Source organism: Rattus norvegicus, chromosome 16 (genome assembly GCF_036323735.1).
Source record: "Rattus norvegicus strain BN/NHsdMcwi chromosome 16, GRCr8, whole genome shotgun sequence".
NCBI classification, from domain to species: Eukaryota; Metazoa; Chordata; class Mammalia; order Rodentia; family Muridae; genus Rattus; species Rattus norvegicus.
The window spans coordinates 289,076-315,017 of NC_086034.1; the positions used below are offsets into that span (position 1 = coordinate 289,076).

General features: G+C 45.9%; 1 protein-coding gene across 14 annotated transcripts in view; it reads left to right on the forward strand.

Moving 5' to 3' along the window:
- The window catches only part of LOC134482310 (uncharacterized), a 399,485-nt gene that overhangs the window by 138,147 nt on the left and 235,396 nt on the right, over positions 1 to 25,942 (forward strand). Inside the window, exon 1 of one of the 14 annotated variants that reach the window (XM_063275797.1) lies at positions 23,812 to 24,150. The exons of 12 other annotated variants lie outside the window; for them this stretch is intronic. The gene's annotated coding sequence lies outside the window, so the exon portion shown is untranslated. Of the gene's footprint in view, positions 1 to 23,811; positions 24,151 to 25,942 lie in introns of those variants that run through there. One more of the 14 variants, XM_063275800.1, reaches the window with a different exon arrangement.

Below are 25,942 nucleotides of genomic sequence, written 5' to 3' on the forward strand. Positions count from 1 at the left end.
AAGCCTTTGCTGACCGTCTTAACCATGTAGCAGCTAGAGGAAGGATCCAGGTCAGCGACAGGGCTCCCATCTGATTGCTTTTGCTCTTCAGTCTCCTTCACCTCCATGACTCTGGTCTTCACTTGGGTTTGATGACCTTGACATTTTTGGAGGGTCCAGGTTGCTAATTCTACCATTTATCTACTCATTTTCCTCCAGATGGTTCCTGTGAGCTGCTTCAGGTTTTCTGAATCTGGCAGGGCCACCAGGAGTGGTACCTGGTTCTTCCCACTGTATCCCACAGGTCATTTTGAATTTTTCTCATTATTTGATGGCAAAGTTTTGATTGCTTGATGAAGGAGTTTCTCCTCTGAAAAGTTACTTGTTTTCTTTTGTAACTAGCACATACTTTATGGAGAAATTTTAAGACTATATATTTTAGTTCTTTTCAATGTATTCATTTATTTAATTTTTAATCTATGCAAACATGAATTTCCACTTGCTATGGTTAATTATATTAACAATTGCTACCTGTTTATATGTTGGAGCTTCCCTCCATTGGGCCTAAGGAAGTCCCTCCCGGTGGGTCTCTGATCATTTTGATCCTTTCCCCATAATTCCCTGAACACTCTAACAAGTTAAGAAGTCTTGGCTACTTTGAGGAAAGAATGCTAGTGAGAAGTTGTTTCAAGTTGAATAAAAATGACTCCATAGGCTCAGGTGTTTGAACACTTGGTCCTCAGTTTGTGGCATTGTTCAGGGAAATTTGCTGGGCACAGCCTTGTTGGAGAAAATGTGTCACTGTGTGCAGGAGTCTGGTATTTACGGTCTTGGCTCATGTCTACTCCTTTCTTTCTGATTCATGCTTGTGGTTGAAGATGCAGGCTGTCCCAGCACCGTGCCTGATTCTTGTCCTTATGCCTTCCTACTAAGATAGGAACTGTAAACTCCAACACCTTTCTCCTGTAAGTTGCATTGGTCATGATATTTTAATCAACTCAAGAGAAAAGTGACTGATGCTGGAGCCAATACCTGGGTCCCACGTGTGCTCATTTCTACCGCACAGTCAGGGGTGTTTTGTTCTCTCGATGGGCACATCCACACAAGCATAAATTTGCACACAGATATGTATCTTTCTCTATAATGTATTATCAGATCACATTTGATTAATTAGTAATGGCTGCCACAGTAGAGTGGGAAATAAAACATGCTTAATGGTTGCCATGTTCATGCACCCATAGAAGAGGGAGGCTTAGTTAGGGTTGCTATTACTACGATGCAACCCCATGGCCGAAAGCAAGTTGAGGAGGGAAGGGTTTATTTGACTTACACTTCCAAGGCACTGTTTATCATCAAAGTGAATCAGGACAGAAACTCAAACAGGGCAGGAACTGGAGGCAGAGCTTATGCAGAGGCCACGGAGGGATGCTGCTTGCTGGTACCACCTACCAGGGCAAGTGGTCCTGGGTGGTATAAGAAAGCAGACATAGCAAGCCATAGAGAGCAAGCCTGTAAGCAGCATTCCTTGTGGCTTCTACTTTAGTTCCCGTCTTGAATTCCTGCCTTGCCTTCCCTCAGTGATTGCATAGTTAGGGTTTCCATTGCTGTGAGGAAACACCATGAACGAGGCAACTTGAGGAAATGATTTGTTTGGCTCACATTTCCATATTGCTGTTCATCAGCAGAGCAAGTCAGGATGGGAATTCATACAGGATGGGAACCTGGAGGCAGGAGCTGATGCAGAGGCCATGGAGGGATGCTGCTTACTGGCTTGCTCCCCATGGCTTGCTTAGCCTGCTTTCTTAAAGAATCCAGGACTAACAGCCCAGGGACTGTTGTACCTTCAATGGGCTGAGCTGTCTCCATCAATCACTAATTAATAAAATGCCCTACAGGCTTGCCTGCAGCCTGATCTTACAGCAGCACTATCTTAATTGAGGTCCTTTCCTCTCAGACGGCTTTAGCTTGTGTCATGTTGAGATAAAACTATTCTGTACAGAGACAGAGTGGAAGCGTGGGGGTGGGAGTGGGGCTAGGAAATAGCAAAATTCTCATAGATGCCTCATGTTCTTGGTTTTCTGTCACTATATCAGAACATCCAAGGCTGGATGATTTATGAAAAAGAGAGGTTTATTTTGGCTCATGGTTCTGTGTGCTTGGATGTCCGAGAACACGGCACTGGCATCTGTTGGCTTCTGGCACAGCCTTTGCACTACCTTCACCTCATGACAGAAGCAGGGAAGATAAGAGGGCAAGTGAGAAAGTAGCAAGTCTGAGGGTGGGCTTGCTTTATAGCAACCAGTTACTATGGTGATTAGCCCAGCCCCCCTGCATTAATGCTTAATTGGGTCCAATGTCCTCCCAGCACTGCCTCCACCTCCACAAACCACATTCAAATACACCACAAGGCAGCTTTCTCATTTGTCATGTTGTATGCCAGTGTGAAACCGGCTCCCCTTCCGTCACGTTTAACACTCTGAGTTATTTGATCAAGATCTTCGTACCACTGTCTTTGGTCTGCTGACAGCCTCCTCCCCATCCCAACAAACTTCAACACACTTTTATGAATGGTTCTTCAATCTATGCAGACTGCAGCACCACATGCTGTCCTGTTCCACTCTGAGGGACTTTGACACTATCATAGTTTAGATTTGAAATGTTCCCAAAGTCTCATGTGTTGTAGGCTTGCCCGAAAGCTGCCCAGCCCATCAGAAGAAGGTGGTGGACACTTTAGAAGGTAGGGCCTGGTGGAGGAAGTTAGGTCATTAGAAGCACACCCTGCAGGGAATATTGGGAATCTCACCTGCCTTCCCATTCCCCTTGCTGGCTGGCTTTGATCTATTACCCACTTCTCATCATGATACACGTAGTCTTGCTTGCTACAGGCCCAAAGCAGTGAGCCTCTGAAGCCATGAGACAGAGCAAACCTCTCCTTCTTCCCTTCAGCTTATTTTCCTAGGCGTTTTATCCCAGGAATGGAGAGCTCACTGACACCACATTGGGCTACCTCCCTCTTTCTCTGGGCATGTTTGCTGTGTCCAGTGTCTGACTCCCACTCCACCTCCATCACCGAATCCAACTTCTACCTGGCTTTTGCACTATCATGTGTGGGGGCCAAACCTCCACATAGGCTTCTGGACTAAATTGTTCAAGAACAGATAGGAACAGTAGATAAAGATCATTTTGGTGAAATGATCTACATTTAAAGGAGAAATATGTTCATCAGTCCTTTTCTTTATGTTTGTCCAATCTAGTTTCATATTTTAATCTTAATCATTCATACAAGCTTAGGTATCTTCCCAGACAGATTAAGACTTGGGTATAACAAATTTTGGGGATGTGAAACAGGAAGACAGAAAAGAACAAAGTGGAGAGGGGGGAAAGTCAACACAGGGGAACGCTGGGGCCCTCTTGCCATTTACAAAGAGAGCCTGAAGCAGCAGCTTGAACGGGGCTTTTATTTCTCCCATCTTAAAGGTTGTTCTGGCTGTGGGATCCACTGCACTTCTGGGGTTGTGCACATGCGGTGCACATGGGCTGCGTTAGGCTTCCTTTAGAGCTGTGTTAGAGGCAAGAAGTGATGAGAGAGAAAAGAGAAGGAAGGGAAGAGGGAAGGAGAGCCTGCATGGGAAGGAGAGAGGAAGGGAGGGAGGGAGGGAGGGAGGGAGGGAGGGAGACAGACAGAGAATGAAGCATGTAGCTGAGATGCTGGCAGACAACACCTTGTATATAGGTTGCTACAATGATAACCATGGCCTAGGAGTCTGAGAGGATGTGAGATGGGCCATATCTGGCATCACTTCAAAGGTATCTTACATCTTACTGTCTTTTCTTATTTCATACTGCTTATTTTTAATTTAATATTTACACTACACATAATTCTGAAGTATGGTGTGAAGTAGAGAATAGAATTTAAATCTGTTCCTTGGTAGATTGGTCAATTATCCTCCAGCCACAATTCACAGAATAGTCCATAAAGTTCCAAAATAGTGGAATTTTAAACAATTTTTCATTTTGGAAAATCCCATATGTGTATACAACGTATCTAAATCATACCCCGCCCCCACTCCCAGGCATTCAACTCTAACACATATCCCTTCCAACTTCATATCTTTTTTGTTGTTTTAGATAACTCATCTTAAAAATATGTTGACATTTGAAATATACTGAGTTTGTCTCATCTCTTTGCCCATTACTTATGTTGTAATTCTTAGACTATTTTAATTATTTTAGCTTTGGGATGCATCTGAAAACATGCAGAGCAGGTATCCCTTCTGCCACCGTCCTTCCTCCTGGAGATTTACAAGTAGCCAATTCTGGTATATTGCCATGCGTGTAGTTCTCTTACAACTTTATCTAGAGCCGTGGTTCTCAACCTTCCTGATGCATTTCTCAGGTTGTGGTGACCCCAACCATAGTTATTTTTGTTGATATGTCATAACTGTAATTTGTTACTATTACGAATTGTAATATACATAGCTGTGTTTCCCAATGGTCTTAGGTGATTCCTGTGAAAAGGTCCTTCAACCCCTAAGGGGTCCAGATCCACAGGTTGAGAACCGTTGATTGAGGGGAAAGGCCCAGAGCTACTTCTGCTAAGTAGCAAATATTTTTTTCCACAGATGGCTGAAAGATATAGAATTAGACGCTACCGAGGCACAGGTGGATTCCACACGCTGCTGCCAATCTCTACATCTTACCACATGGCTATGCTCTGATAGGAGGAAAGGGCAGTTACTCTGCAGACCACAAACAGCTCAGAGAGCTTTCCTCCAAGCTTTTGGATGCTCTTATGGGGAAAAGGACTGGAGCGAAGTTCTATCCCCAAGTCTTTCAAGACCAACTCTGGAATCTGAATCTCATATAAGAATCTAGGTCCTGGTGTGTTTGAATCAATTTTAATAGGGACACTAGAAAGAATCTCCTAGGAGTGAAAGTAGATAATATTGGGATAAAATATAACAAAGTATCTGCTGTGAGGACCTTTAAGCAGCCTAGCATCTGAGTCCATTTTCAGTTGCTATAACACAAAACCTAGGACTGGGAAATATATAAAGAAAAGGAGTTTATTGAGGTCACTATTCTAGAAGTTGGAAGTCAAAGGTCAGTTGAGGGCCTTAGCTCACTATAACATGGTACAAATGTGGGGTGGTGGGCAGGACAACACATGCAGAAGAGAGAAGACACAGGGCTAGGCTCACCTGTTCTTGTGAGAATGAACCTATTTCTATGAGAAAGGCATTGATTTTTCTGTTTCAGCTACCTTGATGCTGCTGTCACCAAAACACTCAGTAGAAGCAACCAAAGAGAGACTCCCTCTGTTCCCAAGCTCCCCAGTTCAGGACTTTCAGTTCTTCATGCTGGGGGAAAGCAAGGTTGCTTAGTTGATGGTGACCTGAGTCTATGGTGGAAGACAGCAGTTCACTTTGTGGTTGACCATGAAATGGACAATACATCTGGACTAAGGACAAACCACTTCCTCCACCTTGGTCCTGCCTCCTAAAGGTTCCTCTTGGGGACATTTGACGTTCACAATCTAATCACCTCTTAGAGACCTTATCTTCTATCACTGCCATGATGACAATCAAATTCTAATCTCATGGACAAGCAAGATGGCTCATTGGGTAAAGGTGCTTGCTGCCAAGCCTGATGACCTGAGTTCAATTCCTGGGACCCACACATGGAAGACTAGAACTACTTTCCTGGTGTTGTCCTCTGACCACACACCTCTGGCATGTATACCCACCCCTACCTGCGTCCCACCCTAACACATATCACCACCTCCCACACAAAATAGATGCAATTAAAAATTTAAAAATATTCAACCTGAGTCTTGGAGAGAACAAAACATGTTCTAGGCCACATCCCTAAGACACATAGCTACCCTTCCTCACCAAACCTTGTCTTAGTCTTCCTTGGCCCTGCTAAAGGCTAGTGTTCACATACATTCTCTCTGCCTGCCCCTGACCTGGCCTGACCCCCTCCCTCTGAGACTGGTGGCTGGCTCTCAAGTTATACCAGAATCTGTCCTCTGTTCTATTCAAACTCTTCCCAGCCTGGGTTATCTGAGCTCTACAATAACACCCTGGCACCCTGGGAATAAATCTATGCAAACGAAGAGACTTGGGCTCTTGGCCTGAAGTTTCTCTTGCTTCCCAAGACACTCTTCCATTTGGTAATCGCTCTCTCTCTTTTTTAATTTATGTAATGTATGGGTGCTCTGTTGCATATGCATCCCCCTGCCTGAAGAGGGCATCAGATCCCCTTATAGATGGTTGTGAGCCACCATGTGGTTGCTGGGAATTAAACTCATGAGCTTTGGAAGAGCAGCCAGTGCTCTTAACCTCTGAGCCACGTCTCCAGTCCCTGCTAAATCTCTCTTATTGGAAAGACATAGAATGTTGTTTATTTCTTGGCATGAGGAAGAAAAGAGAACTGAATGCCTTCAATGTGCCAGGGATTGCACAGCTCACCTTATCTGACCTTCATAGCAACCTTGGAGGAAGGATACTTACAGAAAAGGAAACTGAGGTTACAGAGTTCACAGAACTTACACTAAGTCATTTAGAAGGCTCAAGTCCACAGACACGACACTATCACTCGCAGTGTGCTGGGTACTCTGCTTTGGGTGTGTAGCTGTGTTCTTGTGGCAAGGATTTGAATGGATCTGATCGGAAGACCCCTGTTTTCCTTCCAGCCTCTGCACATTGCAGACCTAGTGCACAGGTTTTGAAGGCTCATCTGTGAAGCTGGGTATGCTTGGAGACACACTAGAAAGGCAGTTATGCAGGCAGCCTAAGATGGACATCTGCTTTCTGCTGGGCCAGAAGGGTGAGGCCTCCTTTGCTTCATTTTTCTTCTCCCCTTGGCTCAAGGAAGGAGGGCTTGGGTTTTGCAGAGCCAAGAGGAGTGCTTTTGCCAGCCTTCAGGCTGCTTAGCCCCATTCAGATGCATCAAACTCACAGAACATCTCTCCCCAGCTGCAGGCTTATGGAATAGGAAAACTACTCATTTTCCTTCGAGAGAGAGGCATCCAAAGCAGATATTTCAATATATTCCAATTTAGCCGAGGGAAGCCAGAACATGGATGCTGTTGCCAAGGAAACCACCTCCTTCCTCCCAGTGTGCTGTGCATACGTGTATCACTCCATCTCTTGGCTCTCCAAGGTAATATCATAGTCCCATGCTTGGGGGAGGGTTTTTAAAAAGGCATATAAAACCTCTTAGCATGGAGAAGATTCATTAAATGACCTCATTCCAGAGAAGCTTAAATTATTCTTTTTAGAGCTTTTTATGCTGGAGACAGGGAAATGGCTGAGTCAGTCCTATCTCTTGTAGCCCAGCTCAGTGTGGGTGGAAAGGGCTTTTGAGAAACAAACAAATCAGTGTGGGGAAGTGCAGATGCGCAAGTGTGTGTGTGTGTGTGTGTGTGTGTGTGTTAATAAGAAAGCCGTCCTGTAACTTCAATGTCACCAGCTAATTCCTCCGAGCAGATCTGCCAAGACCACCTTGATCCACGGCCCTCCTGGGTGGGACAACACAGAGCCAGGCTCAAAGCTGAGAGGAGAGAGGGCGGCTGTTGCAAGGCCACCTGTCAAAGGTCCAGGAACTGCGTGGGGATTTCTGTGTACAATTTGCTGAGCCTCAGGCTCTCGCTTTCTCTCTCTCTCTTTTTTTTTTTGTTCCTAGCTGGTATCTGGTCTGAATGCCCCCTCACCTTCTCATTCATGCCTGTCCTATGGTCTGAGGTTGGCTGTTAATGTCATCCTTCCTCCCAGGCCAACCCAACACTATTCTCCCTTCTCATCACAGAACTCGAAAGCTGCTTGACTTCCTTCCTGCCCTTCTGAGCTTCTGGTGCAGGGACATGCCCTGCTTGTTGAATGTATGGATAAATATTGGGGCCCCTCTTTCAATTAGTGGCATAAATTAAGGATTTTGTTTTACACGTTAGAGGGGGACCCTGGGGGGCAATTTTGATTGTGATTTTGTAGAAGAAGAACGTTCACCTCCAGTGGGCCTCAGAGACCCAGATGCTGCCACCCAGGACACCCCTACAGCCAGCAATGCCAAAGCTGGGAGGCGCTGGCTTCTTCCCATCCACTTCGTTCACTTGTTAAAATAATGATTTATTTTATTTTATGGGTATGCATGTGTGGCTGATTGCATGTATGCATGTTACACGCAAGCAGGAGTCTGCAGAGGTCAGAAGAGAGTGTTGGATTCCCCCAGAGCTGGAGTTACAGGAGGTTGTGAGTCACTGATGTATGGGCTGGGAACTGAGCCTGGATCCTCTGCAAAAGCAGCAAGTACTCTCAACTGCTCGCCTGTCTCTCTTTCTACTTATGCTGCACCCGTCTGTAAGCCCAGGTACAGAGACAAAAACTGAGCAAGATGGATGCCATTTCGACATTTTCTCATTAAAGCACATAATTAGGACTGGGATAGCCATCTGTTTCAGTCCTGACTGACCCCTTGCTGAGGTCCTCTTAGAGCTTATGGTGATTCATGCTAGCCCATGGGTAGAGTGGGGGCCCTTTGTAGCCCCCCTTCCAAGCCTGGCTGCAGGACTTAGTGTGGATACCCCATGGCTTCCTCAGGCCCTCTTAGTGTAATGCCTTGCTGCTGCAGCAAGCAAGCTGAGACAACGAAAATGATCTGAGGTAATGATCCTCTGAAGTTCCCACTTTCACCTTTCCTCTTCCGGAGGGATTCTAGGGTGGCGCTGTCATGGTCTGCTCACTTTCTAGGTGGGTGTTAGCAACTCTTACCTCCCAGATTCTGGCTTCTAGCCACTTCTCTATAGCATGACTCCATGAAGTTGTTCAAGGTTTGGAACATGGACTTTTAAACCAGATGACCCACAGCACTTATTTACCATGTGACCTTGGATAGGTTACATCACTTTTCTGAGCCTTAAGTTCCTCTCGTAAAATGGGCCTAACAGTAACATTACCCATTTTGCATAGTTGTTATTAGATTGAACCTACTACTTCCTGTGTGTTCTTGGTTCTCCAGTAAGTTCCAGAGACGTTTTCCTGTCATTATTTGTTATTGACTCCTCAGCCTTTTGGCCCAATAGATGCAAACAAAGCAGACTCTTCAGGCCCCCTCTGTCTCTCAAAGTCCATCTATTTGCCTGGGTGGGACTCAGCCACACCTAACTGACAGGGACCTTCTTGCTGAGAAGCCACTGACATTTCCAGGTGTGTTGAAGGCTTCCATAGGTTGAAGGAAGAGGAAAAGGCCATGGAAACAGAATGTCCGATGGAAACTTCCCTATGACAGGTTACTGCCACCTGGACCTGTGGCTGCCTTTGCATGGCAGTGTCCTGTATCACCTGACCTTCATCAGAGGTCAGGATGACGTAGGCACCTGCTTTCCTGCCATCCTGCTATCACAGCTTGGTCTGTCCACTGTGAACAGAAACCGGGCCTGGTCCCCAGTTCCCGGGTCACTGCGAACAAACACTGGGTGAGATTTTGGGCTCAGGATGATATTGGTGTGTATGGAACTAGGCAGGAAGGGGAATTTCTTTGTGAATAGGTGTATTAGTTACTCCCTGACTGCTGTGACAAGACACCAGATAAAGGCAACTTAAAGAAAGGGGGGTTTATTTTGCCTCATGGTTCTAAGGCATGTGTCCACCTTGCAAGGGGGTAGAGGTTAGGGGGTAGAGGGGGTGGCAGCATGAGTGGGTGACTAGTGTCATTGCATCCACAGCCTGGCATCAGATAGCAATTAATGAGTGCTGGTGTTTAGCTTGATTTCTCTTTTATTCTACCCAGGGTTCCAACTACCCACTGTGGTACTGCCACAGTTAAGGTGAGCCTTCCCAACTCAGTTACATTAATCTAGGTTATCTCTCACTCGCATGGCCACAGATTGTCTCCTAGATGATTTTAGGTCCCGCCAAACCATCAGAGCAAGCTAAGAGACTGGTGTGGGTCACCTAATGTCTCCCTCCAATCACACCATGGGGTTTACATCACGGGTGAGAAAGGTAACTCTCCAGTTTGAGAACTGCTAAGCTCCCTGCACAGTGTCCCAGTGACATCCCAGGGTTGGTAGGTGTGGTCTGTCCGCATTGACTGCTCACACCGAGACCTTGTGTTTTGTCTTTCTGCTGCTATAACAAAATGCCGTGGGCTGGGTGACTAATGCAGGCAGAGACTTCCCACTTTCTAGATGCTGGAAGTCCAGTGTCAAGGGGTTGACGGATTTGTATCTGGGGAGGACCCACTTGCTGCTTCAAAGAGGGTGCCTGCTTGTTATGTCTTCATGTGAAGCGCCAGGGGTCTCTCTGGCATCTCTTGAATATGGGCACTAACTCTATTTGAGATGACTCTACCCTCAGCCCATGCATCCTTCACCGAAAGGCTCCACCACCCAGTAACATTGGGGTATGGGTTAGATCCTAATTCATGGTCTGGGTGAGGCTGTCCACATTGCCTCTGTGACTCATGTGTAGCTGCTCGTGAGTCACTGGATGAACTCCATAGTATGTGAGAGCTACCACCATGGACTCCCCGTCTGGTTATCCTGGGTGACCAAAGTCAACAGAGGTGCTCTGCCAGCTACAAGGCACCGATAGCTTCTGTCCTGTCAGGCTATTGGTGGCCTAGCCATCTGCTGTAGGGGCGCTGGGCCTGCTGCCGCCTTGAGCTCAGAGACCACACCACTTTGTGTCAGGGAGGCATTCTGGGAAACAGGGACACATGGTTCACACTGACAGTTCCTCCAATCTTGCTGTTTCCTCCCTCTACCCACCTGCCTAAGCTCACTTTTACACACAACACCTCCATACTCTGTTTCCCTCCTCAGCCCCCTCCCGCTTTTGTACCATATGATATGGGGACAGGGGTGAATAAATTCATTAAAGCCATTATTCCCAGCACAGAAATGTCATTCTACTCATCTAGCATTCATCTCCCCACTTGATCTTTTGATGCTTTTAAATGCCTGCTGTGACATCATGCATACACACACACACACACACACACACACACACACACACACACACACACACGATGGCACTCTCTTTGGAGAGGTTTTTTTTTTTATCTATAGAGTTGCCTTTACCATTGGTAGTATGAGGAGACTCCTTGCTACATACCTATTTACTAATTTCTAAAATGATTCTTATATTTTGGGGATCGAGTCTTGTCTGATATTGACTGTCAGTGATCGTGGGGTTTGGGGAATTGGGTGACATTGGGATAGGAGGAAGTATGACTAAGTTCTGGGTTCTTGGTTAATTTTTCAGTTTTGGTCTAGGTGAACATCTGTCAAAGGGCGACTCCCCCACACCACGGTCTGTTAAATCCCTGTACTTTATATTCCTTGGAGTTTTGAAGGAAAAGAGATGTAGGCGACTGCTTTAAATTCCAAATTACCTTGAAAGGGATATTATGAAGGAGATAAAACAAAGACAGAAAGGGTTGTTTTCGGGGCAGGAGGGAATCCCAGGCATCCTGAGATCAGGTCCTTTGTGAAGGGATAGAGGTCAGAATAGATGTCAGTGTTTCTCTTCTCGTCCAGATCCAGATACCAGGGACAGGCTGCTGACAATCAGGAGGCTTTTACTCTTCCGAGATAGAAATCATGGGTGGGCAAGAAGCTCTCAAAGGGGTGGTGGGATGACATTGGATAGGAGCATGAGCAGGAGGTCCTCCAGTGTCATGGACCTCTAATATTGGACCCCACAGACACACACATGTTGCAGCGTTGTTGTGGGCCTAGGAAAGTGTGGTTTTCCAGCCTTTATCCATGCCTACATACAGAATTCCTCAGCCCTTAGTTGTAGCCAATGCATGTGTGTGTGTCCAGAAGTTAGTCACTAAGCTCCCCCTCTCTGGCATTATTTTTTTGAGGTACCACCTTGCCCAGTGACACCTGCTTGCCTCCTCCTCCTCCTCCCCCTCCTCCTCCTTCTTCTTCTTCTTTTAGATTTATTTTATGTATATGAGTGCTCTATCTGCATGTAAGTCTGCACGTCAGAAAAGAGCATCAGATCCCATTATGGATGGTTGTGAGTCTTCATGTGGTTGCTGGGAGTTGAATTCAGGACCTCTGGAAGACTAGACAGTGCTCTTAACCATTGAGACATCTCTCCGGCCCACTAACCTCCTTCTTCTTTTTTTTTTTTTTTTTTTTTTTTTGGAGCTGGGGACCGAACCCAGGGCCTTGTGCTTCCTAGGCAAGTGCTCTACCACTGAGCTAAATCCCCAACCCCCACTAACCTCCTTCTTAACCTGGCCAGTGTCACAGCTTTTGGCCTGAGGTCTGAGATCTGAAGACTTGCCAGCTCTCTGGAGCAATCCTGCTACTCAGAGCCTCTTCTCTGGTTCCTTACTGTTGTTTATCCCTTTACCTCAGTTCTCTGCCTTCTTTTGGCATCTCCCTGCTTCTACTGCCCTCTTCTTCCTGTCCTGGCCTCCTAATAACCACTCAACTGCTTCTCTTCTTTTGCTCTGTTTGCAACCTGGGCCGTCCACTGCTCAGCTGCCATTGCCTCTGTTCCTTTGCTGTTGCCTTCTGTGTTGCCAGATAGTACTTACCACTGCACATAGGCCACTGTGAAAAACCCCAAAGTTGAGACACCAGCATCTCAGGGAAGAGTCCAGCAGCTGCCACCTTGGGAGGAAACTGGCCCACCCCATCCCAGGAAGCCACAGCAGCCTGTTTATGTAGCTTCCAGACCAGTCACTGTCATTTGTCTTTTTGCACTGTTCAGTCATTGCAGCTTATATTTTGTACCAATCACAGCCTTGCCTCTTAGCAGCAATCACAGTAGCCCATCCGCTAGTGACCAGGGAGCATGCTCCCTGTTTGGCCTCAGTAAAAAGGGTTTCAGGATTCTCCAGAGTTCATGGAGGTTTGCCATAGCCAAGATTGGTGCAAATTATTTCAAATATCCCTGGTTGAGGCTGCACTTTGTAGAGCCTCAATAATCAGTTACAGTCTTTGCTTAGTTGTCCCAGCATATCCATGGAATGTTCAAGATGGCTGGTGCTGGCCTAGGACTGGCTGGAGAGCTGTTTGACTGACATGATTTTCTTTTTAGTTTCTCAGAGCAGCCAGGTGAGCAAGGCAACAAGGAAGAGTCCAGCAGCTGCTGACCAGAAGTCAAACTGACCCTGCTTCCAAAGATGCTTGTTTGAAGGATAATGAACACCAGGAGTGCTTAAGAATATACACTTTAAAGACCCTGTTATTAACACCAATTGTGATTTTTTAAAAAAGTGTGTGTGTGTGTGTGTGTGTGTGTGTGTGTGTGTGTGTGTGCATGTGCATGTATGTACACGTGCATGTGAGCACTTGGAGACTGAATCTTCCTTTTCTTTTTGAGACTGTTTTTCAGTGGACTTGCAGAGCTCACTGATCATATAGACTGTCTAGCTAGTGAGCTCTAGAGATCAGTAATTCCTCTCACTCCAGCACTGGGGTTACATACGCTCACCTCTACACCTGGATTTTACATGCGTGCTTGGGATCTGAACTCTGTTTCTCAGGCTCGTGTGGCTCTGTGAGGCAGACACTTTACATTGGAGACATCTTCCCAGGCCCTGATTGTGCTTTTTGATAAAAAGATTTTTAACAATTGTTTAACAGTGCTTAACAGTTTCCCAGTGCCCCTGGGAGATGTGGAACTTCCTTAACTGGCTCAAGATATGAGTGGGTTCTGTTTGGGTCATGTGTCCAAGGAGAATGCTGAATGTTATGATCGACAATTGGACTACAATTTCCTCTACTGAAGGCAAGAAGCTCCCCCAAAATAAAGCTATTTCTAGGAAGAAATTCCTTAGTAGGTGAACCATTCAGTGTCTCCCATACCTTGCAGACAATGGGAGCCTGCTATACTCCAGACAAAGAGGAAAAAGTGGGTCCTTTTGCTTCTTCATCTTTCCCTAGCAGGCATAGCAACTCTGAGGTTGCCTATTCCCCAGGGGGAGCCAAACTCTTTCTTGAAAATACTATAACATGTATGTTTTGTGCTTTGTGAGCCATATGAATCACAATACTATGAAAGCATCCATGGAGAGAATCTAAGTGAGTAGGCGTGGCTATGTTCCAATAAAACTTTATTTACAACAAAAGAGCAGCAGGCTGGATTAGTTCCACAGTCATGGTATGCTAGCTCTGGTCCCTCCCAATCTCATTAATCTCTGGTTCCCTGATATAGTGGCTGCCCTGCTTGGCAAATTCATCAGACTCTCCCCAGGATCAAATCCAGGATACAGATGCCCATGACACACGGTGGATTTGAACAATGGATTTTTACAGGTTGACTTGGACATCTGTATCTTTAACGATCAGTCTCCACTCTTTGAATTACACAGTATTATGAACTGGTCTTTAAGAATTAGTCTTGGAGACAAGAAATGATTGTATGTGGAATGCAGGTGTAGTTGATAAGAGTAGTGATCTTGGGAGCTGTGTGGGGCTAAGGATGGAATGATGTTTGCAGGGCAGTTGTCCTGGAGGAGACCAAGATGGCTCTGGAGTGAAGGCTGGCTGCCTGTCTCAGCTAACCCAGAGTTTTCTCCATGTTAATCTCTTCCTGCATCCTACATTCTGTTATCAACTAGGAGTGGAGTTGATTAAAAGTCCAAGTGTGAAATCTGAGATACTTAGTTCTCTGACAGGAGGTGATCAGGCTTCTGGTGATTTTTTTGTATTGTCTCTCTGTAAGAGTCCTACCCATGAGTTGCTTTCTTTTCTCAGCCATCCTCAAAGGGGAGACCCTTCCACTCCTAATGCCCTTTCTCTTTTCTTTAGATCTGCTTACACAACCCTCTTTTCTCACTTCCTGGTGATGCCCACCCAGGTTCTGACAAACCCAGTGCTTGCCTCTCTCTCTCTCTCTCTCTCTCTCTCTCTCTCTCTCTCACACACACACACACACACACACACACACACACACACTTTAAACAGATGAATTGGAAATCTTTCAGCAATCAACCCAGATTTACTCTACCCAGAGCACCACAAAGTAGACAATCTTGGCAGGGTGAATACCAGGCTTGAGGTGCCTACAAAGCTTGATCAGAACAGGTGCTAACTATACCCTGGGTCTCAGCTAAGTCACATTGAAATACCCTCTACTTTCATTTCAGTTGCTGCAATAAAGCACACTAACTGAAAGCAATCTTAGGGGAGTTAAGAGTTTTATTTGCCTTATAATACCAGGGCCTTATAATACCTCTCCATCATGGAGAGAAGTCAAGGCAGAAAGTCATGCAGCTACATCACATCTAGTAGAGAACAGAGAGAGACAAATGCAACAATACCATCTGCTTGCTTGCTATCCGCTAGGTTTTTTTACTCTTATGTAGTTCATGGCTCAGCCTAAGGAATGGTTCTACCCTCAGTGGGCTGAGTCCATTAACAATCCCCAGTAGGCCAACAAGGCATGCCCACAGGCTAACCTGATCTAGATAATAATTAAGACTTCCTTCCCAAATGAGTCTAGGTTATGTCAAGTTGACAGTTAAAACAAACTAGCGCAAAAATTATATGCAAATTTAGTTTGTATCGTTTCTGTGATGTTGGTTATCTAGTCCAGGGCCTCAGCTGTGGGAGGCAGGCACTCTGCCACTGAGCTATAGCATTTCCCCTAACTACTACTTTTATATTTGTTTTGTAAAAAGCAAGCACAGAGTATGGTTCTTGGTGATCTTGCTGGTTATGGGTTAGCCTCCTCCCTTTTTACCAGTCACTTGAACACTCTCCTTCTGTGTAAGGGGTGAGTCTCACTCCACTTATTTAGTTTTGAAGCTGGAAGCCCTTCTTTGTCACTCTCCTCAAGATGGCTTTACACTTCCAGCTCCACTGTGACTTGCTCACCTAAGATCTCAGTCTTGCCTTGGATCTGACACCTAACAAAGCTGGGCTTGGTTTTCTTACCTATAAGATGGGGATGAGGCATGCTCACATGTGTAAAAGTATCCTCAAGGGTTTGGATATAGCAGGGGTCTGAATAGCCTACTGAGACATTAACTCATAAAAAGGGGAAATCAAAGCCACAACGTTGTCATCAGGAGACAGTGACCAAGAGACTGAGACGATACTTAGGGTCCATTAGATATGACTCTTTATCACTCAGGTGAACAGAGTGTAGCCCAGAGCCCATGAAGGCTGCATGGAATCTCATCTACTTGTGGGTACTGCAGAAGGACACACAAGAGCCAAGTGCCCTTGGTTGCTTTAGTAACATTCTGAAACCTTAGTTTTCTCTCTGTCGCCAACCACAGGGAGAGAAGGTTCTAGTGACATGACAGAAAGATCTGTGGATAAGTGAGGTAGCCTTGGTTTTGTTTATCCCTTTTGGGAGCTGTGAGGACTGAATGCTGATGACTGTTTCTGGTTTGCAAAGCTTGCTCAGCCTTGACCTGAGCGTCTCAAGGTTGTCAGTGTATCCATAGAGCCTGCGGGCTGGTCTTCATGCCAGCGTGTGAAGTTGAGTAAGACTGAACCTTCTGCTAGCCAACTCTGCACAGTAATCCGATGTACTAGCAAGTCCAGACACACTGTTGGATTCAAGACCACATCCTTTCGATACCCATGGCTTTCCGTGAGCAATGACTTTGGACATTTCTCAAATGACTTGAATCATTTACACAGAGCTCTTTGAAATTTTCCAGAGGCCTCCTGCAGGTCTTGATGAAGTTTAAACACTCAGTGGCAGACACCAGAGAAATTGGTGAGGGCTCTGTTGAGCTTCGAGCAAAGGAGGAACAGCCCTGCTGGCTGTGCTTCTATCTTCGTGTCTCCCACTGCAACCACCACAGGTTCTTATACAGTTCGTCTCTGTGTAGAGGATGAGTATGATTTTGAGCAGAATTAATTGTCTTGAAAGTTTCCTAGAATGATAACCCTGTTACGATTTGACTATAGGATGTTCTAGAAACTCTAGGTAGGGGAGGTAACCTACATGGAGGAAGTAGGTCATTGGGAACTATGACTTTGAGGAGTATACCTGGTCTCTTGTCCCTCCCTTTTTCTGCTTCCTGACAGCCACAAGCTTTCTGCGAAGATGAACACCATGACCAAAAGCAGCCTAGACAAGAAAGCTTATTTTAGTTCATAGGTTCTAATCTATCCTTGGGGGAAGCCAAGGCAAGAACTACTGACAGAAGATTGAAGCAGAAAACAGTGGAGGAATACACTTACTGGCTTGCTTCCAGGCTCACATTCAGCTAGCTTTCTTACACAACCCACTTGCCTAGGGATGGCACTCACAGTGGATGGAGTCCTCCTACATCAATTAGCAATCAAGAACATGATGCATAGACATGCCCACCAACCAATCTGAGGGAGGCAGTTCTTCAGTTGAGGATCTCTCGTGACAGCTGTGTCAAGTTCACAACCAAGGTTAGCCAACACAATATGCTATCTCTTATGATATTATGCTCAAGGGTATATAACCAACCAATCGTAGACTCAATACTGTGAAACTATGATCTAGAATAAGTCCTTTCTTCATTAAGCTGGTCTCTTGGTATTTTGGTCATAACAACACACTGAAGTTCAATGGCTTTCCACTCCTAGGAAGCTGAGCAGTGGCTTTCTAGGCACATCAGTGTGTGGCAGGATTGAAGAAACAATACTTCCCTTTCAGTCCTTCAGAAAGCAATTCCTTTTCTGAGACGTCTGGAGAGTTTTTTGTTCATTCAGCCCCTCTATAGGGAGGAGTAGAGGTCTGTAGACTACAGGGTTAGAAACTGTGACTTAGAAGGGCATGCACATGAGTATTATAGAAATCTGAAATTCTTTGTGGTTGGGCTCTGACAATCTAGTCATAATAACTTCTAATCATGTTAACTTCTGAGCCAGAATCACCCACTCCTGGACTAGTAGCCAACATTAGCATGACCTTGCTTCCATGGACTTTATGGTCTTCAAATCTCTGTTGTCATTTCCATCTTGCCCAAGAGTTAATTTCTTGCTTTGGGAAAAAGTAGTGAGCATCCACTGGGGACATTAACTCCTTGCTGACCTGTAAAGACACTGTCAGTATGCTTGTCCTATAGACCTGTCTCCAACCAAGACTAATGCCACTATTTACCCTTAACTCATCATTTGCTCCTGCTTTGTGGGCCTTACCATCCAGATCCTACACTGATTGCCCTGTCTTCAATCCCTTCAGTAATCAGATATATTTGTACCTTTACACTCACAGCGACATTTTTTACAGGTCCTCGTACTTCCTCCTCCTCCTCCTCCTCCTCCTCCTCCTCCTCCTCCTCCTCCTCCTCCTCTTCCTCCTCCTCCTCCTCCTCACTTCTCTCCCCATTCATAGTCAAGCTAATTAGGGAAACAGTCTAAATCCTCCTCCTTCTTCACTTACTACCTGCCCACCAGCCCATTTCAATGGGCATCCCCCTCATCCTTATCCCCTTCACTAATTCCTCTAACCAAATCAGCATCATAACCACCATGCTGCCAAGCAAGGACCAAGGGGACATTTCTTTGTCCTTGCTTGGCTTCCGTTTGCAGAAACAATGGACATAATCACCAGCTCCCAGCCCAACACCTTTGCTGCCTGTTTTCATGGCAGGAACTCAGCTGGGTATTTTTTTGGGGGGGGTGTCATTTTTTCTCCTGTTCTTCCTCTGTCTCCTTGGAGCAAATTCCCCCTTTGCTCATTCTTTACTTCGGTGCTTCTCAAAGGCTGGAGTGCTTAAGCACCATTCAGGCTGCTCATTAGCATGCAGATGATTATCTCAAGCTCCACACACCACACATTCTGATTCTGTAATTTTGATGCAGGGCCAAGGATCTGCCTTTTATAAACACCCTTGGTTAACTTTGGGCTGCGTTTTGAGAAATCTCATCATAGTTGGTGAGGGGCCTTGGCCTTGGCCCTTTCCTCTTTCCAATTCTCATTTCTTTTGTGATCTTCCATGTCCCGAGCCATCCTCAGATCAGTGACTTCTCTGGAGCTTCAGAACCAGATATCTATCCACACACAAGACAAGACAAGACAAGACAAGACAAGACAAGACAAATGAGGATGTTCTCAAAAGTCCCCAACATCTAACACTGATCTTTTTCACGTCCAAGCTCAGCTGTCCATTTTCTGTCACCTGGAGTATCATCTACCCAGTTGCCTAGGTGGGAAGCTTCAAAGTATTCTAACCTGCAGATTCAATCAACTTCTAAGTCCAGAGCGTCCAAATCCAGAGTAGATCTAAATTACCAGCTTCTCTTCATTCCCATTGCCCTGCCCTACCTAGGGACCAGTTGTTTTTCTCCAGGATGAGCCTGTATTTTGGCTTTCTGTTCCTACACTTACTCTCTGCCACCACAGGAATGCAGCAATTAAGGGTCCTCTCCAGAGCTGACCTTGTACTTTCCTTGCATTCAGGCTCCCATGGTGTCCTGATGTCTGGGAAGACATAACTGCTGATGCCACACCAGATCTTCCTTGGCCAGGGACTTGCCTCTTGGAAAGTCAAGTTGCTGTTCTGTGGCCTGGCTCAAGTCAGGCCTGGGCAAAGGATTCTGAAAATCATGTAGTAGTTTAGTATGTGTCTTTGAGATAAAACACAAAGGTTCAATGGTCAAATCAGATTCATAAACTATAGCTCAGACCTAATATGAAGAGTACCCAGCCTTACTTATAGTTGCAAAATTCAAGTAGAGATGCATATAGAGTGTAGAGTGTGGACGATAGAACATTTTTCCATGACTATACACATAAGGTTGAAGCCTAGCCCAGATATGTCACAAGGGGTCTGTACATGATACATGAGGGGCATCCCTCTCCAGAGGGAGCTATTTTGGTAACAAAAATCTTTACCTAATTCTCAGCTTGTTTTATAGTTTGGATAACCTTTCCCAGGGCACCACCCCATAAATGCAGAGGTTCCATATTTGTTTACTGCAGGCAATGCTGGGCAGATAGGGCACATCTTGCTAAAAGCATTCCACAGATAAGAACCTCGATGCTTGCCAGTATCATTAGGGTGTTTGCCAGGGGTTCTGTCACTAGCAGGATTATGAGGAAATTGGACTAGGTCATTTTCCTGTCTTGCCTGGGGTATCTCTGGGTGAAGGTAGAGAATGCTTTGCAGACTGGCTGTTAACTCTCTCCTTACCTGCCCCTGCTCTGCTCACTTTCTTCATTGGGGTTATTTTCTAGAACTCTGACTTTGGCTTCTTCTCTTCTTATTCTACATATATACACACAGACACACGCAAGTGTATGCACATGTACACAAGACACAGACATACACACACATACATGCAGACACAGAGACATATACACAGCACAGCACACACACACACACACACACACACACACACACACACACACACACACACACACACACAGGACTCGTTTCCACTTCTGAGGTTTCCTTTCCTTAGACTGTCTCTCAGCTCTGCTTTTTACCCTTGAACCTCAGCTCCATGCCTTTTATTACTCATCAATGTCTTGATGTACTCCAGGTCTTCAGACATACCCTTCACTGAACTTGTCTTTCTCTTTTCCTCTGACCTATCAGAGCAAGAGAAACCATATTTACATGGTCCCAGAAACCTTTTTTTTCTTTTTTCCCCATTGAATATTTTTTATTTACACTTCAAATGTTATCCCCTTTCCCAGTTTCCTGTCCATAAACTCCACATCCCATCCCCTTCCCCCTGCTTCTATGAGGATATTATCCCATCCACCTACCCATCCCTCTCTGCTTCTCTACCATGACATTTCCCTACACTGGAGGGTTCAGCCTTGGCAGGACCAAGGGTTTCTCCTCCCATTGGTGCCCAACAAGGCCATCCTCTGCAACATATGCAGCTGGAGCCATGGATCTGTCCATCTATAGTGCTTGGATGGTGCTTTAGGCCCTGAGAGCACTGGTTCATTGGCATTGTTGTTCTTATGGGGTTGCAAACCACTTCAGCTCCTTCAATCCTGTTTCTAACTCCTCCATTGGGGATGCTGTTCTCAATTCAATGGTTCACTGCAAGCATCCACCTCTGTATTTGCCATGCTCTGGTAGAGCCTCTCAGGAGATAGCTATATCAGGCTCCTATCAGCATGCACTTCTTGGCACCAGCAATATTGTCTGGGTTTGGTGGCTGTATGTATATGGGCTGGATCCCCAGGTGGGGCAGTCTCTGGATGGCCTTTCCCTCAGTCTCTGCTGGTCCCAGAAACCTTAAACTCTGGTCCTAATCCTTGGAGAATTCTTCCCTAGGTGTGATGTAAATGTTTTTACCTTGACACAACCTAGAGTTACCTGAGAAAAAGAAACCTAGTTGAAGGGTTGTCTGCATCAGACTGTGGGAATGTCTTTGGATCTTTTACTTAGTTGTTCACTGATATAGAAGACACAGCCCACTGTGGGCAGTGTCATTATTATCAGGTGGGCCTTGGTTGTACAAGAAAAGCAGCTAAGCAAGCCAGAGAAAATCAAGCTAATAAGCAGCTCTTTCATGATTCCTGTCTCTGCTTCTGCTAGAGTTCCTGCCCTAACTTAGCACATTGATGGATTGTGATTGGAGCAATCACATAAGTCAAACAACCTTTTCTTACCTAAGTTGCTTTTGTTCATATTTACCATAGCAACAGAAGAACAAACCAGGACACTAGAGTAAGCTAGAGAGACTCCTTGAAAGCTCAGTTTCTACATGTGTGACATGGTTGTGGAAGCAGTGTCTGACACACAAAACTAAAGGGTTGATGAGATAATGCAGAAGAATGTCCATTCCGGGTGTTGTGCACAGAAAAGCTCAGATCCCTCTTCCCTGTCATTCCCCATAGTGCTCATGGTCCTGTGTTTCAGGATCTACCATTTCACCATTGTCTCTTCATCTGACATCATTCATGACAGTATCCTTGGAGCTGCCCTCCTGTCCCCTTGCCTGTGGCTCCCTCTGTAGTCAAAGACAACGTCTTCCCATTATCCATCTGATGATGTCACTTGCTTCCAAATACTCTATAACCTTCTCAGGAGCAAACTCAGACTCTGAAAGAGGACTTAGGAGGCTGGAAATGATCAGGCAACTTCCTGACCCTAGGAACTCCTATCACAGCTGATGATTACTGGCCATTTCATCCTTGTCATGCCTCTGTCTATCCAGGTTTGGCAGATGCCCTCCCCACTGCTGGAAAGATCCCTCCCTCCTCTTCACCCTCTGAGCTTTTGCTGTGCTTGGTGCTATTCCACATTTTCCATCAAAGCTCCCTCAGGCAGTGCAGCTCTGCTAGGTCTCCCATTGTGACTTCCTGTGAAAGCCAGAAGCACTGGGACCGCTTGCAGTTAACACAGTGCTTTGCAGAAGGCAGGTTCCCGGTGTCCAGTGAACAGAGTGAGAGAATGTGGAGAGGGAGGGGGCTCCTGGAGTTTGGAGTGGCTGGTGTGGGACGCGGATAGAACAGAGATGGGCAGCTCAAGGGGACTCAGTGGGCTGCGATGACTGCATTAAGGAGTTCTTTGGACTGGGAGAACTGATGAGTTTGGCAGTGGACACTGGGGTTCAGCCTTTGAAATAAACAGATCTGTCACTTGGCAAGATGAAACCCTTTCCTACCTCTCTTCAGTCACCAAAGTCTCTGCAGGAATGGAACATAGAACACACTCAGCCTCTGTAGGGAGGTAGAGGAGTTTTCAGAATTTTTTCCTCCAGCCTTGCCTTGTACCCTGTAGGAGACAGAGATCCCACCCTGGTTTGCTAATTCTGCAAGAAGCTAATGCAATGCCTGTGGCTGCTGGCCAGGTCTGGTCTGTTTCTCACGTCTCCTGCCAGCCTCTTTTGTGGAGATGAGAGGGTGGGCTATTCCTCTCTTCTGTCTGCAGTGAACTTCCTGCTACCCTCAGCAGTTTACAGGGAAGAGGTTTCAACAACTAAGGAGCAGAGGGTGTGGACAGTTTCTTTCCTGGCTCAGTTAATTTCCTGTGGAATTGTTGAGACAGGGCAGTTTATACTGAGGGGTGGGTGTCGGGGGGAGAGGTGTGCTGAACTTACAAGCTCACAATTTGGAAGCTAGAGAGGTCGGACTGAGCAGATGCATCTGGTGAGGACTTTTGGCTGCTTTGACTCATTACAGAGAGCAAAAGGGCAACGGAGAGAGAGTGTATGCATAGGGAGAAGATGCAGTAACCCCCTTGTGATAACAAATTTCTTCACGTGATGACTATAATAGCTCCTTTACAAGGGTAGAAGTCTCATGGCCAAACATCTCTTGAATTCCAGCCATTTGCCAATAACCATTACATTGGCTATTAAATTCCAACATGAGTTTTGATGGGGACAGACCTTCTGCACATTATTGTCCCTTCCTGTCTCAACTCTGATCTCTGCCATTGTCTCAGATACATTAGGACTTGAGGGCATTTTGATTTTTAGAAGTCTCTGTCTCTGTCTTTGTTTCTGTCTCTCTGTCTCTCTGTCTCTCTGTCTCTCTGTCTCTCTGTCTCTCTGTCTCTCTGTCTCTCTGTCTCTCTCAGTGTGTGTGTGTGTGTGTGTGTGTGTGTGTGTGTGTGTGTGTGTGTGTATACAGAATAGTATGTGTGCGGAGGTTAGAGGATAGCAACCTCAGATTTTAATCCTTTCACTTTGACACAAGGTCTCTTGTTTGCCACTGTGTACACCAGGCTAGCTGGCCTGTGAGCTTCCAGGGCTTCCCCTGTCTTTGCTTCCTATCTTACAGCAGTAGTGCTAGGGTTAGAGATGTGTGCTACAGTATCCAACCTTTTTAGGTAGGTTGTGGGGCACCAACTCAAATACTCATATTTGCACAGCAAGTGTTTGGCTCACTGGGACATGGCCTCAGTTCACCATGATGACTATTTTGTTTAGAAGGGTGTTAGGGAAGATTGGAGGTGTGGATCCAGTTCATGTGGCTATCTAGGGCACATTATCATCCTGACCTGCCTGGACAGTGGCTAGCATGTACACTCTGTGTACAGAGGGCCAACTGTTCTCTGTAGTGCTGAGGTTTCTTTCCTCCCAGTCCTGCATCGTGGGAGGAAACTGTTGGTGGCTTTTTGTCTGCTGGCTCTGCAAAGGGAGGGCTGAGCCTGCTCTGACGAGACAGGGAGAGAGAAGACAGGGCTTCACGCTCCTGGCTGTGCTGATTTCTTCTCAACCATCAGCAATCAAATCCGAATCACCACTGTGAGAATTAATTCCTCCTCAAGCTCCCCTTCAGAGAGGTGAGAAATTTGTATGCCTTCCATTAGCATAATTGTGACCCCATTTCTTGTGAAATGACAGCCCTGGTTTGATTATGCTTAGAGAGCATCCCACCACCCTGTCCTGGGCATCATGGTGAGAGTGTTCTTTTAGCTGACAAATGAACGGTCTGCGGTCCAGGCTTTCCCTGTGATCCACGGCCAGCACTTACAGTTCAGTCTAGCTCCATGAGTCCAGAGGAAGTTCCACTTTACATTCTCATAGCTGGTTATATGTGCACTGAGAGGCATAAAATGTGCATAATTGAGGTGTCCACAGGTGTAGCTGGAAGGGCAAAGAACTTGGAGATGGGGTCTGGGCTGGGCTGTGGCAATGTGCTTCCTACGCTTTGGGGATCAATTACCGTCTTATCCAATGGGAGTCAAGGACTGGCCTTTTATACCCTATACTAACTCATAGTAGGTTGTCACCCAGCACATGCTAAAACATGTGTGGCATACATCTTACCATAATGCCCCATTAGGAAAAGTTATGAATTTGAAATTATAATTACAGTGTTTCTCTGTGCCTCCTCTAGAGACAAGTTAGCCCTATTCAAGTACCAAGGACTGAGTTTGTCCCAAGGGGCAGCCAAGTGCACATACACATAGCCACCACATTCAATAACAACTACCAGCTGTCCAATAGCTATATTTTGTCTATCTGCCTTACCTGCACCATGAACTGTGTTAGGAGCATTGGGTGGGAGCAGTGACCTTGAGTGTGGTGAAAGAAGGATCCCTAGATTAAGTGACCTTTTTCCGAGTGCCTGTTTTGTGTAGGACTCTGGCCCTAGGACCCAGAACATGCCACGGGCCAGACAGGCTCAGACCCCCAACCAATTACAAGGTCACTGGAGCTCAACAGAGGAGAATTGCACTCCAGTACTTGCATTTGTGTGAGTGAAGAAGAGTTGGGTGCCCTCCCCTCCCTCTTTTGAAACAGGATTTCACTATGTATTTCTGGCTGACATAGAACTTGCTTTATAAACTAGGCTGGCCTTGAACTCACAAAGATCCATCCACCTCTGCCTCCCAGGTGCTGGGATCAGAGGTGTGCACTACCATCACTGGGCTAAAGTTGCTACTGCTGATTTCCTGTTTGGCTTCTTCATTCTCATGGCTATGGAGACAGATTTTGTTGGAGGAGGGAGATATAGGTAGCTCCAGGAGAAGAAATAAAGGTAAAGGAGCTAACAGTAGGCATAGAGGCACTCTCCAAACCCAGAAATGGTCATGTCTCAGGTTTTGGAACTTGTGCTCTATCACTTTCCAAAGCAAATGGGTCTTTGCACTTGTGATAAAGTGTCTTGTGACAGTAGGTGGCCCTGGATTATCTCTGTGGACCCCATGTTGTCTGTTGATACACAGAAGCAGAAGAGCCAGGGAGGGAGAGGCAGCAATGGAAGTAGAGGTCTGAGTGATTTGAGTACTGGCTTAAAAATGGAGGAAAAGGATCAGAAGCCAAGGAATGTGGGTGATTTGTAGAAAATGCTTTCAGAGCACAACAGCACAGATTCTCCCTGGAGCTTCCAGAAGAAAGGCATCCCCACAGTATCTTGAGTTTTAGCCAAGTGAGATGTGTGGCTTACTGTCATCTGCAACTGATAACAGTTAACCTTGTGTTCAGTCACTGAACTCGGGACACTTTGTTACAGCAACAATGAGAGGTGGAGAGAGGAGTGACTCTTTGGGACAGTGGAAATCACATGGATTCTTGGGGGTGCATGGCATTTCCGAAGTCTGGGTGTGCTGAGTATGTGGGCTTCAGTGG